Source organism: Mus pahari, chromosome 16 (assembly GCF_900095145.1).
Source record: "Mus pahari chromosome 16, PAHARI_EIJ_v1.1, whole genome shotgun sequence".
NCBI lineage: Eukaryota > Metazoa > Chordata > Mammalia > Rodentia > Muridae > Mus > Mus pahari.
The window spans coordinates 22,088,415-22,102,011 of NC_034605.1; positions in this window are offsets into that span (position 1 = coordinate 22,088,415).

A 13,597-nucleotide genomic window follows, 5' to 3' on the forward strand; every position below is an offset into this window, starting at 1 on the left:
ACTCTGATTGTCAGAAACCTAAAAAATTTGTAATGAGTTCATTTGGTGAAAAAAAATCAATATTTTTAAACAGTGAGAACATAGCATTGTGCTTCAGTGAAATATTTAGCTGGGAGAGTATATTGTAAAAACAAACATAGCTATCATTTATTGAATGCTTGTTATGTGTTAGAACTCAGTGAATATGCTGTATATATCAACTGGCAATGGTAGCACACAGGAAGATGGGGCAGAACTAAGGTCAGTTCAGAGCCAGCCAGGCAAGGCAAAAGAGCCCAGTCTCAAAATAAAATAAAATAAAATAAAATAAAATCTATGTATGTATGTATGTATGTATGTATGTATGTATGTATGCATTGTCTCTGTGGTCCTGACAGCTCTGGTGCAGGAAGTAGCATCATTTCATATTTATCCACTGACACCATTTTTACAAGTTCTTTGTTGATGTGCACTTGCATGGTTATACTACAGGAGTACACACATTTCTTTGCTAAAGATTGCTGTGAGGTCCCAGGAATGCTGTCTCTTCTAGGTGTTTGAGAACATAGGGGATGAGTGGCTTTCTCTTAAATCATTTTGGTTCTTTCTTAGCCTTGAGAAGCATGACTTTTGAGTGGGCACATGTACTGGCAGATTCTCTGATTATTCCCTGATGATGGTTGCCTCCTTGTATTCACACTCAGAAATCCCTTTCCTTTGCATGTGCAAGAGGTCCAATGACTTCTTCGTATAAAACATAGAGTTTGTAGGAAGATATTGAGTGCTTCTTACAGGATTGGGCTACAAAACCTCACTCACTTATTGAATGTTCACCTGCCAAACAACTGAGGAAATGCCTCATAGTGGAGTGTCCTCTAGAGAGAGTCTGAGGCAAGGAGCTGAGGAAATGTCTAGCCAACAGCCAGCAAAATTGAAGCCCTCAATCCAAGCCCAGAAGGAACTGAATCCTGAGTCACCCTCCAGAGTGAGTCTAGACCTCCTTCCTTTTCTGTCAAATCCTCTTAAGACCACACCACAGGCAAGTCTGCCTGCACAGGAAATCTTACAAGCGACTTTAGACTGGAGGATCTTGAAAAATTGGTGATCAAATTCTGCACCCAAAAATAAGCGTTACTTGTTATAAGCCACCAAGTTATGGATTAATTTGTTACATAGCAGTAGAAGACTTGTAAAGAGTCCTTTGACAGACACTTAGAATCTTAAACAAACTTAACTCCTTCATTTTCAATGCCTGTTTCCTCAAAGGACCAAACAAACACTCTTTTTTCAAGAGACTAGTGTCTTAGCCACACAGATGTGGGAACACTCTTCTCAAATAGATAGATAGATAGATAGATAGATAGATAGATAGATAGATAGATACAGTTTTCAAAAAGGGAAATACATATTAACCAATGGTTCTGGGAAAACTGCATTATCTACATGTAAAAATGAAGTTGGAGCTTCAACCCATACCATTGCAGAAATTAATACCATGGGGACCAAAGACCTAACAAAGCAACACAGTGGCATGTGTGCCAGGACCTTTCTGCTCATTATAAAGGGCCAATGTAAGCCTCTCCTATGAGTACTTATGAAAGAAATTGGAGAAGGGATGCAGGGTGGGTTGGGAGGGAGTGGTGCCCAGGAAGGAGGGTTGGGGGACATCTGTCTCTCTGTGCTATCCAGGTTCTGTGGGGTCACCTGGAACTTGTGATTTGCAGGCATCTTTGAAGTTGGCTTAGGGTGATCAGAAATTCCATCAGGAGCATCCAGGGCGGGCGTGTCTGGAGCAGTTTGCAGTCCACAGTTAATTGGAAATCTGCTGAGACAGATACAGACCAAGGACAGAAAGTAAAGTTGTGGAGTTTAGGGAAATTTTTTATCTTGGTTATCTACTTGAAATTTCCAGGACTACAGTCCTGTTAGCTAGGATAAAAGAGTCCCAAGACCAGGAGAAATCTCACCCCCAGCAATAGGCAGATAGGGAACATGCTTTTAATTGACAGGAGTACTTGTGTGTAGTCCATTTGACCTGTGAAAGGTGGAGCCATCTCTCATGACTCCCTGAAGTTTACATACATCTTTTACGTTTACAAAATGAGATAAACATTTTAGCCAGCAGCAGTGGTGGCCACGTTTTTATTCCCAGCACTCAGGAGGGTCTCTTTGTGCTTGAGGCCAGCCCAGTCTCTAAGGAGAAACCCTGGCTTGAAAAACCAAAACCCAAAACCTAAAACAAAAATAAAAACAAACAAACAAAAGTTTTAGATATATTAGCATTACCTCTGTAATCTGTAATGAAATCCACCTTTCAGGGCGAAAGAAGAGCAGTGGAGTTATGCCTTTGAGTCGTAGTAAAAGCTTGTGGACCTAAAAATGATACTGGGTTTAAAATCATAAACACTCTTTCCTCTATCCAGAGGGCCGAATTTATAGATGGAACCAAGATTTCTAACATGATCGAAGAACATTTTTTTTTGTTTAGAAGACAACTAAAGGAAATTGCAAATTTTGAGCTTTTGACTGTGATAATAGTAACAGTGTTGGTTTTTTTTTTTTTTTTTTTTTTTAACCAGGGCTAAATTAAAAGCTTATCTGAACCCCGCTGATTACTGTTAACATTGTGAACTTCAGGGGTTTTAACCTAACAATAGCAGAGAGAGGGAAAGATTTTTGGAACATTAATTTTTTTTTTATATGGTTCCTGGCCAACCTGCCCTTCCCTCCCCTCTCTCTTTTTTTTCTCTTTCTCTCTTTCTCTCTCTACTTCCTTCCCATGCCTCCCAAAATAAACCCTATTCCATACTATACCCTTTGCATGGCTGTTACCTCAGAGGGAAGGGATGCTTCAGCACGGGCCCATCGAGGCAGCCCTCCCACCTCACCACACTGTGCTCTATAAAACATATCCTTGGCTTTTAAAAAAAAAAAAAAAAACAACAATGGGGCTTTGTTTGTTTTATTTGTTTGTTTGTTTTGTTGTTGTTTGGTTAGGCAAGCCATTTAAGGCACTCGCAATTTCAATGCACGTCAAGGTATCATATAACTTAGAGCCTCCATTTTAGGAGTCACACCGCTGTATGGATGTGTCTAGAGATGTGCAGCCAAGGAGTGTTTCGGGAAGTAGAGGACCCTGGTATGGAGGAAGTCAACAGAGTGAAAGGTAGAGTATCATGCTCGTTTCCTTCTTTCCCTATTCGTGACCACGACTACTCAAAGTGTGGAACTTTCTCCCATGTTGGTCCACAGATTGTTTATCATGTTTGCAGTCAGTTAAGTTCAGAAATCCAGAGTAGGTCTTTCAGATACTGTTGTAGTTGTTGAACTCATATGTAATGGTACTGGGCCCATGTGTAAACAAGCACATCACATTCAGTGTGGTGTCCTACCAAGGAGTATTCACCGTCAGCCAACCAACGTGGAAATGTGAATACCGTTCAACAGGAGGCTCATTTCAGTAATGGTTAATTCTGTTCCTCTGCTCCTATCCCCACTCCAATTAAGTATAAAACACACATTGCAAGATTTGATGCCAGACTATAAAAGCTAGAGACAAGCCCTGCCACCCAGCAGTAAATATTAAGGGAAAGATTTAATGTAAACGGCAGTGTATGGCAGTGCTCATGGTTTCTTATAAGCTACATGGACTAATTTAGAAAGGGGAAAAGGCAGAGAAGCCTTCAAGGAAGTAATAACCCAGAGGTAAAAAATATTGATTAGGGAAAAATATTATCTTAATCAAAATATGTCTTTTAGCCGGAAGTTGTTTAGACTCCAGAAAGAGAAAACAAAATGTTTCTAAGATGCACTTTTTTTCTTGTGTTATGTGTTGAATAATGACCATGGCTACCCCTCTTTCTCAGGTATTTGCTGTATAAATCAAAATGCAGACTTTAAAAATTCTGAAACTTTATTTGTTAGTGTGATAAACACTAATCAGTAGTAACTATTTCTAAAAATGTCCACATATATCTATGGCTTATGAATTATGTGTCCTGGTACATTTTGCAAGTCTGGTCACATGCAGAATTTTCTTCTAATGAGAACTTGTTACTTCTGCTCTTTATCACCTGTCTTCAGAAGTGGATAATTTAAAACAGCCTTGCTTTCCAAGTGTCTATGTCTTGGGTGAGCAACTCCTGTAGAGTCTGCTTCCAGGGGTAAGCCTGCCTTCTCAAACATCATGACTAGATATTTCAATGTTCCACATCTTCTTAAATTTTTATGTAGCAAAATGCTGTATGTTTTTGTTTGCCATCTGGAGATCAACTTTACTCAGAGGAGCTTTACTCAGCTCATTGGGATGCATTATCCTTTTCTTGCCCTCCAGGGGTGGAAAAAAAACCAAATTAGGTCATGCTAAGAGCACAGGAACACAGTAGTGTTGGCCTGCCTTCTCTGTCTATTCATTCTGTGCCTGCATTCATGAAATAAAAAAAAACTCATAACTTGAACGATAAACTTAGCTGTTGTAGCCCAGAAAATTTAGATTAATTTGATGAACAGGGGTTCAGATTATTAAGGGACCAAATTCCTTTGGAGCCTCTAATTCACACTTCCTGCTCATGTGTCGGATCTCTCTTCAGCTCCCGTCAACTGGCCTACGCATTTCCTTGCTTTGCTCTGAACACATATGCACAAAACCTTTCTGTGTTTCTGAAGAGACGCAGTCTTCACTTGTGCTTTGAAAATAAGAGAAAGAAAGATCTAAAAAATCATTTTGAATCCATTTTCCCTTCGTCAAAATATGCAGAGAGCACCCCCTGTTGGCTGCTTAGCAGTAGGCAACACACAGAGCAGTGTACCAAGAGAGCGCTGGTGATTTGGATCCTGTATCAAAAGGGGGAGGGGAAATCAATATTTACTTAATGGAAAAAAGCAACATTGATAGAGAAGGAAGTTTTATTCTCTAACTTTTAATAGGATCTTACAAGCACTGGGGAAGGGAGCACACTCTTTTTCTTCATTCTTTGTTTTTGTTTTTGTTTTTTAAGCTTAAAAGCAGGTTCATTTCCATTATTAGATAATTTTCTGAACAGAACACTGGGGATGGGGCCCCTGGCATATACATTTGTTTTGTCTGAGGCCACACTTGTATCTTTGGGGTCTGTGTTTAGTCCGTTCCAGGCAAAGGCTGAGAAACTCACTCACTGTAAGTCTTGTACACTCCCATTTTTACCTGGGCAATGAAGGAAAATGAGAGAAAGATACCTAAGCATGTCCATTTTTGTCTGCTGTCCTGCACATCGAGTTAGTAGATGCAGATTTTTCTTGTGTTTACTGTGCATGTTCTATGATCCTAGCCTTTTAGTTCTCCTGCTAAAATCTGAGGTTACTTGTCTATAATAGACCAGAGATTTTTATTTTAGAATGCTGTTTTAAAAGTGTAATGTTATGATTTAAAAAGAAAAGAAAGAAAGCACATTCATTGCCAATTCTGCCAATGTGGTGTTTTTTCCTAAGAAATCTCTTCTGTTTGAGAAATTTAAATATCCATGCTTTTAGCTTCTATTCTTTATCTATTATTCTGTTCATTCTAATATTCTAGTCATATGTCTCTACATATGAATATTAGGTGCCCAATGAAGGACCTGATTTCTGATCCTGAGACTGGCATTTTTCTGTGTGTACCGTGTAAGTCATATAAACTTCCCATGTTTCAACTTGCTCATCTGAAAAAGTAACAGACGTGATTGTTGACTTAAGATAATGAGATACATTGGGCAGTGGTGGCACACACCTTTAATCCCAGCACTTGGGAGGCAGAGGCAGGTGGATTTCTGAGTTCGAGGACTGCCTGGTCTACAGAGTGATTTCTAGGACAGCCAGGACTACACAGAGAAACCCTGTCTTGAAAAACCGAAAAAAGAAAGGAAAGAAAAAGATAATGGAATATGAGATGCACAGACAGATGTTTGCATCAGATGATGTGTGTGAGGGGACTGGTAGTGGTAAATGAGTTTCCATGCCATTCCAATTGCTGGGAGGACCAGTGACTTGATTCATGGTGATGTGTAAAAAGTTCAGCGATTGTGTCTGATGGGCTGGGTCCTGATCCCATGTGCCTCTGGCCATGTGCAGACATTTTTACATGTTGTTGGTACTCAACTTTCTTGTATGGAAACACTAAATCGATTTTCTCAAGTGACACTGGTAGCAGATAGGAGAGAGAAGACTAGACCACACTCATGGACAGGAGGAAGGAAAATGTAAATAAGGTTTTAAAAAGGATGCCATTTGACTCTATTTCTTCATTTTAATCTTTACACTCTGAACAGTCCTGGATGCACACTGAGAATTTAGACTTTTTTTTTAATCTTTGTTGTATGACTTTTTCTGACGTCTATATTTCTACCCATCCTAGATAGGGCAACAACAGACTAAAGAAACAATCCCGTTCACATTCAGTTTGGTAAGCCAGAGACTCTTGGGGATCCGTGTAGAGTGTGGAGGGAATAGTTACAAGTCACAGAGCCGCATCAACAGAGTCTCCTGCACAGGCATGTGCGAGACACTGCATCACTCCAGTTCCCCAAACAGTGACTAGCAGCTACCCCACAGGAAGAGCCTCTTCTTCCCACAGTAACTGTTTACGTAAGGGAAGCACCCCCCCCCCCCCCCCCCCAAAAAACCAAAAACCCCCCCGTAGCATTATTTTCAACAGTCTGGAAAGTAAAGACACTCCCAATGCCACTGCCTCCCCCCCCCCCCCCCCCCCCGCACACCTCCTCCAGTCATCAACCTTTCTAATTCCATGAGCTTAGGGGTTAATTCCTTTAACTCCTTCCTCCCTCCAAAGGGAAGATAGCAACACAGAAACCTTTACAGGACAGTCTTACAAAGGAAAGTTAGTGGAATATTTTAGTTAAGGATAAAACAAAGTCATAACTAAGTTGTCAGACCGTTAGGAAAAGTTAAGGCTTTGGAGGCATGACTCGGTGTATTAAGAGCTGTTGCGTGAAATATTTAAAAAAAAAAAAAAAAAATGCAATCCACACTATTGCCGGCAAGGCACCAGCCAGTCGTCTTCTCATCTTTGGCAGACTCTCTGACCTGGAGCTCAGAAAGCACACAACCTGGCTTGCTAAGTTCCGACTGGAGGGTCACTACCACTCCAGCCCCACACTTCCAAATTCCCACGGCCTTTGCGGGTGCACTTCTTGCAGTCCATGGTTTGCCGCTGTACCTTTCTCTCTGGAACCCAGTTGAGCTGCTGTGTGAAGGAAAACACCACCCAAACTTACTGCAGAGTCAACAGGTAACCCAATCACTGGGCACAACAACTAACATCCTAATTTATCAGCCATTCTAAGTTAAATCTTCCAGTACCTGATCCAAATGGAGGGGTGGGGTGGGGATGCTCTGCTACCTACATTTTGGCCTCCATGCTCCCTTCCTCCAGCCCATTCTCCTCTCCCTCTGTCCTGCTATCCCTCTGTCCCACCATGAAGTCCCGCCTACTCCGCCCAGTGATTGGTTTCCTAGAAATCTTTATTCATTAGAAGGGTCACAGGAAGTCACCTGTCCTTGATTCACCCCTCCTCCCAGACAACCCCTCTTGGGAAAGCGGACTTAGCATCAAAATACAAACAGCACCAGGGCTATCCACAACAAAGAGTTCTTGCTGCTGTAGAGGAGGACTAGGGATATTATAAGCATCCACTTAGCTACTTAAGACCCTTTATCTCTAGTTCCAGGGACTCTGACACCCTCTTCTGCCATACTCGGGCACCAGCTACACATATGTCATGCAGGCGAGTACCCACAGCCATGAAAATAAAGCTAAATATTCTTTCTCAAAATGTGAAAATCTACCATATATGAACATTAATGCATTTTAAAAAAACTATTATGATTGCGTTTATCATAGGTGAACATGTAGAGAAAAGGAATCCATGGTATTTCTGATGCTGACATTGGATACTTGTGTTCTAATGTGATGTCCTTAGGACACAAAGCAAGGTTATTTTAAGAAAAGTAATAAATTAGAAATCAGAAACGGAAGCTTAATCCATGGCCACAGGTAAACCTTTCATGTTTCCAGGCATCTCCTCTTTTATCTCTTCTGCCTTAGAATTGGTAGAAAGGCCTAAAAGCAGTATACAGTGATGTGGGGAAAGTCACCTGGAACAGGGTCAGCCACAGATGGGCAACCTGGCCTCAGCCGACAGTAGAACCAAGCTCTATAACAATAGAGTGTGGCTATGTAGCGATTATACATCGATGATGACATTTCAAATTTAATATCTGTCTTTGGAAAACTCAGTGAAAATACTTCCACTCAATATGATGTTTGATTAATTTATCATCAATATGTGGAAGGGTTATGTTAAAACTTTGATTATAATTTCTAGTGAATTTAGTTTTTGTTACCTAAATTTATCCTTTAAACTTTTTTCCTTTGGGCTAAGAGCAAAATGGGAGGGAGGGAGGGAGAGAGAGAGAGAGAGAGAGAGAGAGAGAGAGAGAGAGAGAGAGAGAGAGCCCTGGTCATTGGGGAAAGTCAGTTGCTATAATCACATTTAATCACGTTGATCTTCATTCTGTATCATGGGGCCACAAAGACTTACAAAATCTCTAAATCTGTAGGATGAATTGTTCAAGGAAAAGGATGCTGTTATTAAGGTACATTGTTTTACTTAGTAACTTACCCTGTAATGCAGCCAGCAGCTATGTTTCTCTGTTTAGAAGTGTGAATTATAGGGACTGGAGAAATGACCCTGTGGTTCCCAGTGCTTGTTGCTCTTACAGACCAGAGCTCAAATCCCAGCAATCATGTTAGGCAACTCCCAACTCCCTGTAACTCCAGTTCCAGGGAATCCAACAGCCTCTACTGGTCCCATAAGGCACCTGCACTCATGTGGACTCAACACACACACACACACACACACACACACACACACACACAGCACAACACACACACACATACACACACACACACTCACACATGTGCACACAAACACATATATGCACACAAAAATAATCCTAAAAACTTCTTATTGTGTTAGGTGATGTTTAAAAACAAAAAGTGTTCTTCCCTGTCTGAAGAATTAGTTCCTGTCTTCAATTAGGAAGCTTAGACCCTTTCCTGGCCTGGGCAGACCCCATCCCCTAGAAGAGTGGGGCCCTATTTCAACCACTCTGGCAGGTGGCGGCCTGGTTTTTAATTTCTTGAAAACTACAAATATCCTCTCCACTTTGAAAGAGGCTCTTAGAGCTCAAAATGTATTTCTTTAGAAAGACTCACTGAGAAGCATGAAGAAAAAAAAAAAGCATCTTCCCACCAGCCATGTACTTAGGCAGTCTCTTTCAAGCACCACTTAATGGCGCTGAGCTGAACCATGGATCATGGTTTGAAGCCTGACGTGGCCACTCTCAGCTCGACAATCACAGCTGCCCCAAGAGAGCGAGGGTTTGTGGCTCTGGGTTAGCCTCTATTATTGAGGAGGTTTAGGGAGGCAGAAAGGAAATAGGAAGGAAGACTATTTCTGTGAAGAGGAAGGAATTGGTACGGGAGCTAGAGTGAAATTGTAATAAAGGATGCTGTCGTCTGTTTGGTCAGGGAGTCTAGAGAACCGAGACCCTGCCCAAGGTCGTCTGTTGCCATGGAAAGACAGATGGTATGCACAGGCCTTGGAATTTTTCAGTGGGGGAGAGGGGAAGAGGAAAAGAGGAAAATGTAAAATAAGCTAAATAAGCAAAAAGTCTCTCTGCATTTAGTCTGCTATGCTCACACTGTACATTTAGCTTTCCGTTAGCTCCTCTCACCCTAGCTCAGCAGAATTGCCTCTTAATCTTCGGTTCATGTTTTATACTAACTACAAAGGAATGGTTAAATTAACAACTACCATAGGTATTTATGTATACAAACATGTGTTGTAGAAAATATGCCTTTTGAACTATTGTCTACATGGATTATATAATGACGGGGTAGTATGAATAATTTGGAAAGTTGGGATTTTAGACGTATTTCATGCACGAAAGAGTTTGATATAGATCCTAGAACTAATCGCTTCTTGGCCTTTTGGCTAAGATCAAGTGTAGATCCTAGAACTAACCAATGGAAATTCTCTGGCAAGCACCTTACTATACAGTTCTTGGCATAAGTCAGACGAAAGTCTGCCCAGAAATCTCCCTGCAGTAAATGGTGAGAGCAAGCATTTAAATACACTCAACTGGACACTACTGTATGTCACTTGCTTTGGTGCACGTGAGCTCAGGTTCGAGGCAAAGCACAAGTGTTATCTTAGTGTAGCTAGTATGAAGCAAGGAGTTAAACAAAAAGTACACGCTTTGCAAGAATATACATTCCATTTAACTGCTTAACCTGGTGGAAATTTGCTGGCTGAAATGGATGGTGCCCTTCAGCCAACCCAAATCTTGCAGGGGCTCCTGTCTTGGGACTTTTGTTGAGGCCTCTTCTAAACATAAAGGCACTATTACAGGAAGAAATGACTCTTTGTCTATAGGCACATAAAAGACATTGACCAGGCAGCAATTTGCAGCATGGTGGGACTCAGAGAACAACTTATGGCTGTAACTGGAGTTCCCTCCCAGAGACAGGAGAAAATGCATTACTTTTAACCCAAGAGGTCCCAAGGTTGTTTATGGCAAGGTGGCTAGGTTTTGGCATTAGTATTCATCTGAAGGCGTTATTCTTTGGACTCTTGACTCCAGATCAATTAGGAAGCAAACCCAAGGCTAGATTTCTTTTGATCTCATTCCTGAACCATTTAATATAGCCAATATCTTTGAATTACAGTTTTTCATGAACTTGAAAGTGCTTCTAAAATGGCTCTGGCTAGTGGTCTGGCTGACTGCTCATCTGAGACACAGAAAGAAATGTTTGGTAAAATCAGTTACTGGCTGAAAATTCAGGTAGCATCAGGAACGGGAGTTCAGACTTGATTATTGTTAGACACAGGTGTGGGAATATACCAGGAGAAAGTGGACAGTGGGCAGTTATAACCAGTATCCAAAAAGCCACAGAACACAGCCTCTCTTTATCTGAACACAACTTTCCTTGATTCCTTGATGCTGGGAAATAAGGTAGCTTCTTTAAAAGCCTACTGGGAAGACAACATAAGGACTGGTAAGAGGAGGTGGCAAACTTTGTATGTGTGTCTACGTGTCAGGTAGGGCTCTTCGTATGCATTGGAAAATGGACTTGAACTTGTTTCAACAAAAAAAGTTTCCCATGACATCTGGCAGAAGATCAACATCAGAAAATAGTTGGGCCCTTACAAATCTTCATTTCAATAATCTCAGGAAGAGAATAAAGATCAATAATGTGCATGGAGCTCTGGACAAGCGTGGAGGGGGGATGGATGGTGAGCCAGGGTATAGGATTGGCGGGGTATGCGTGGTTAGCCAGGGTTAATCATGGGACGGTATGGGCATGGTTAGTAAGGAGAGAAGCCCTTGGAAAAAGGTGAAGGGCTGATGATTTCATAACATATCTTCCTATATATAATAAGTACACCACACAGAACGTCTCTGTCATTAGGCTTGTGGGAGCAGAAAGGACAGAACATTGTTGTTTAAAGCAGAGTCTGTAGAAAGTGTGAGAGATGGGCACTAAAGGAAATGCTTAGAGGGGGCCTTGAGAGACTGCAAGCAGTGCCCTAGAAGCTCAGGGTCACCTGTTGGAGAGGCTATTTGTCCTGGATATGCCACAGAACCGTTTCTCTCAAGTAACTGTCATCTGATCCAAATAAAAATGCAAGTACTACTCAGATCACCCACCGTGAATTAGTTCCAGGAACCTCAGAGATGCTCAGAGCCTCAGATCCTCAAGCCCCTTAGGGAAACCCACACATCCTCCTGTCAAATAGAAACCATCTTTTGCTTACTTATAATTTGTAATGTAATGTAAATGCCTTGAAAATCGATGTAAAAATTTTTTCAGTGAGCTGTACAGGAGCAATCATTTTGTGTTGTTTCTTTTCTTTTCTTTTCTTTTTCTTTCTTTTTTTTTTTTTGGATATTATTTGAGACTGATTGAATCTCCAGGTGCAGACCCTGAGCGCTATCATGAGGGAGTCTGATAATGTTTACCTAAGGGCTCTGGCATGGCTTCACTTCCTGTGTAACCCCACCGTCCTCATTTTCTGAACTTCTATTTGTTGTTTTCCTCTAGCTGTGTACAATTTGAAGGCCGACAGCCTGAGTGGTGGTGATCAAATCAGGATTTTTGCAATTAAAGGTTCATTTTACTGTGATAATAATGGCACATGTGACAGCTGAGACTCCCTTTTGGTCACATTCCAGCCTTGCTAGAGCAATAAATGACAGGATGCAGCAGAAAGACAACAAAATAAAAGTAAAACCCTGTGGCAGTTACATTTTATTTTCATTGTAAACTACTGTTTAATCAAAGTACAAAATATTTGCACTAACATAACGGTTTTTATTTCTTTGATTCCTTTTACAGTGTCAGCATTATGCTCTGTGACGGTCATATCATCTGTAGAATTAGCTGTATTATGATTAAATAGCAACCAACTATGAATGTTTCACACTATAATTTTTTAAAAATAAGAATATTTTATTATTAATGAATTCATATTAATTTATGAATATTAATTTTAAATCACTGGCATACTGATTGTGTTAAATTTTAGAGGATGTACTTTGTTTTCAGTTTATACAGAAAATCCTTGTTCTTCCTTCCTCCATCCTCTTCTTTTAGAATTACGTTATTTTGTCTTTATGTCTGAAGGGCTCAATATATAAGAGAAGCTGGAGCCATTTACAAGCGTATCTTGACCTAAAATCCTACTGAAAAGCAGACCCTGTTTTGTAAATAGTATTTGGATTTAGTGACAGGAAGTGTTGAGCATTTTGTCTCAAAATTTTGATTGAAAATGAAGGATTTTTATTATATAATACATTTTCCTGGCACAGTCAAACACCTGGATTCAGGATAGATTGAATTCATGCTTTAAAAAATTTGTTTTGTGCTCTTCTGTCAAAAATACGAAAGCAGTTCAGTAAGTGGGTTGCAGACACACAGTCTATGTAGTGGTCCTTTCAAACAGAAGGTCCCAAAAATATCTGATAGGAAGACACACAGTTGGAATCCCATGCTTATTTTACATTTTAATCCTCCAAAGTTTCATTCTCTAAAACTTGTTACCTCTAGTGTTCAAAATGTCATTTTAACATGAAGCTTGAGAAGATCTCAAGTATTCTGTGTCAGTACACATCAGTATTAAATGGGTCTTTATGAGGCATGTTGTGATATTTACAAAAAAAGTTTATGATTCTTTAAAAGGCATCAATGACCAGGCTATCCCCTTCAAAATATGTTCTTAAGGAAATATTTACCAACTGGACAAGAGCAATGGTGATTAGCTATACTTAATACAGAGGACAATAAGAATGTTTATCAAGATTAGGATTTTTTCTCTATAGAACAAGCTACACTAAGCACCACTGAATGAATATTTTAGGATCTATATAGTATGAATTTAGGATCTATATAGTGTGAATTTAGGATCTATATAGTATGAATTTAGGATCTATATAGTGTGAATTTAGGATCTATATAGTGTGAATTTAGGATCTATATAGTGTGAATTTAGGATCTATGTAGTGTGAATTTAGGATCTAT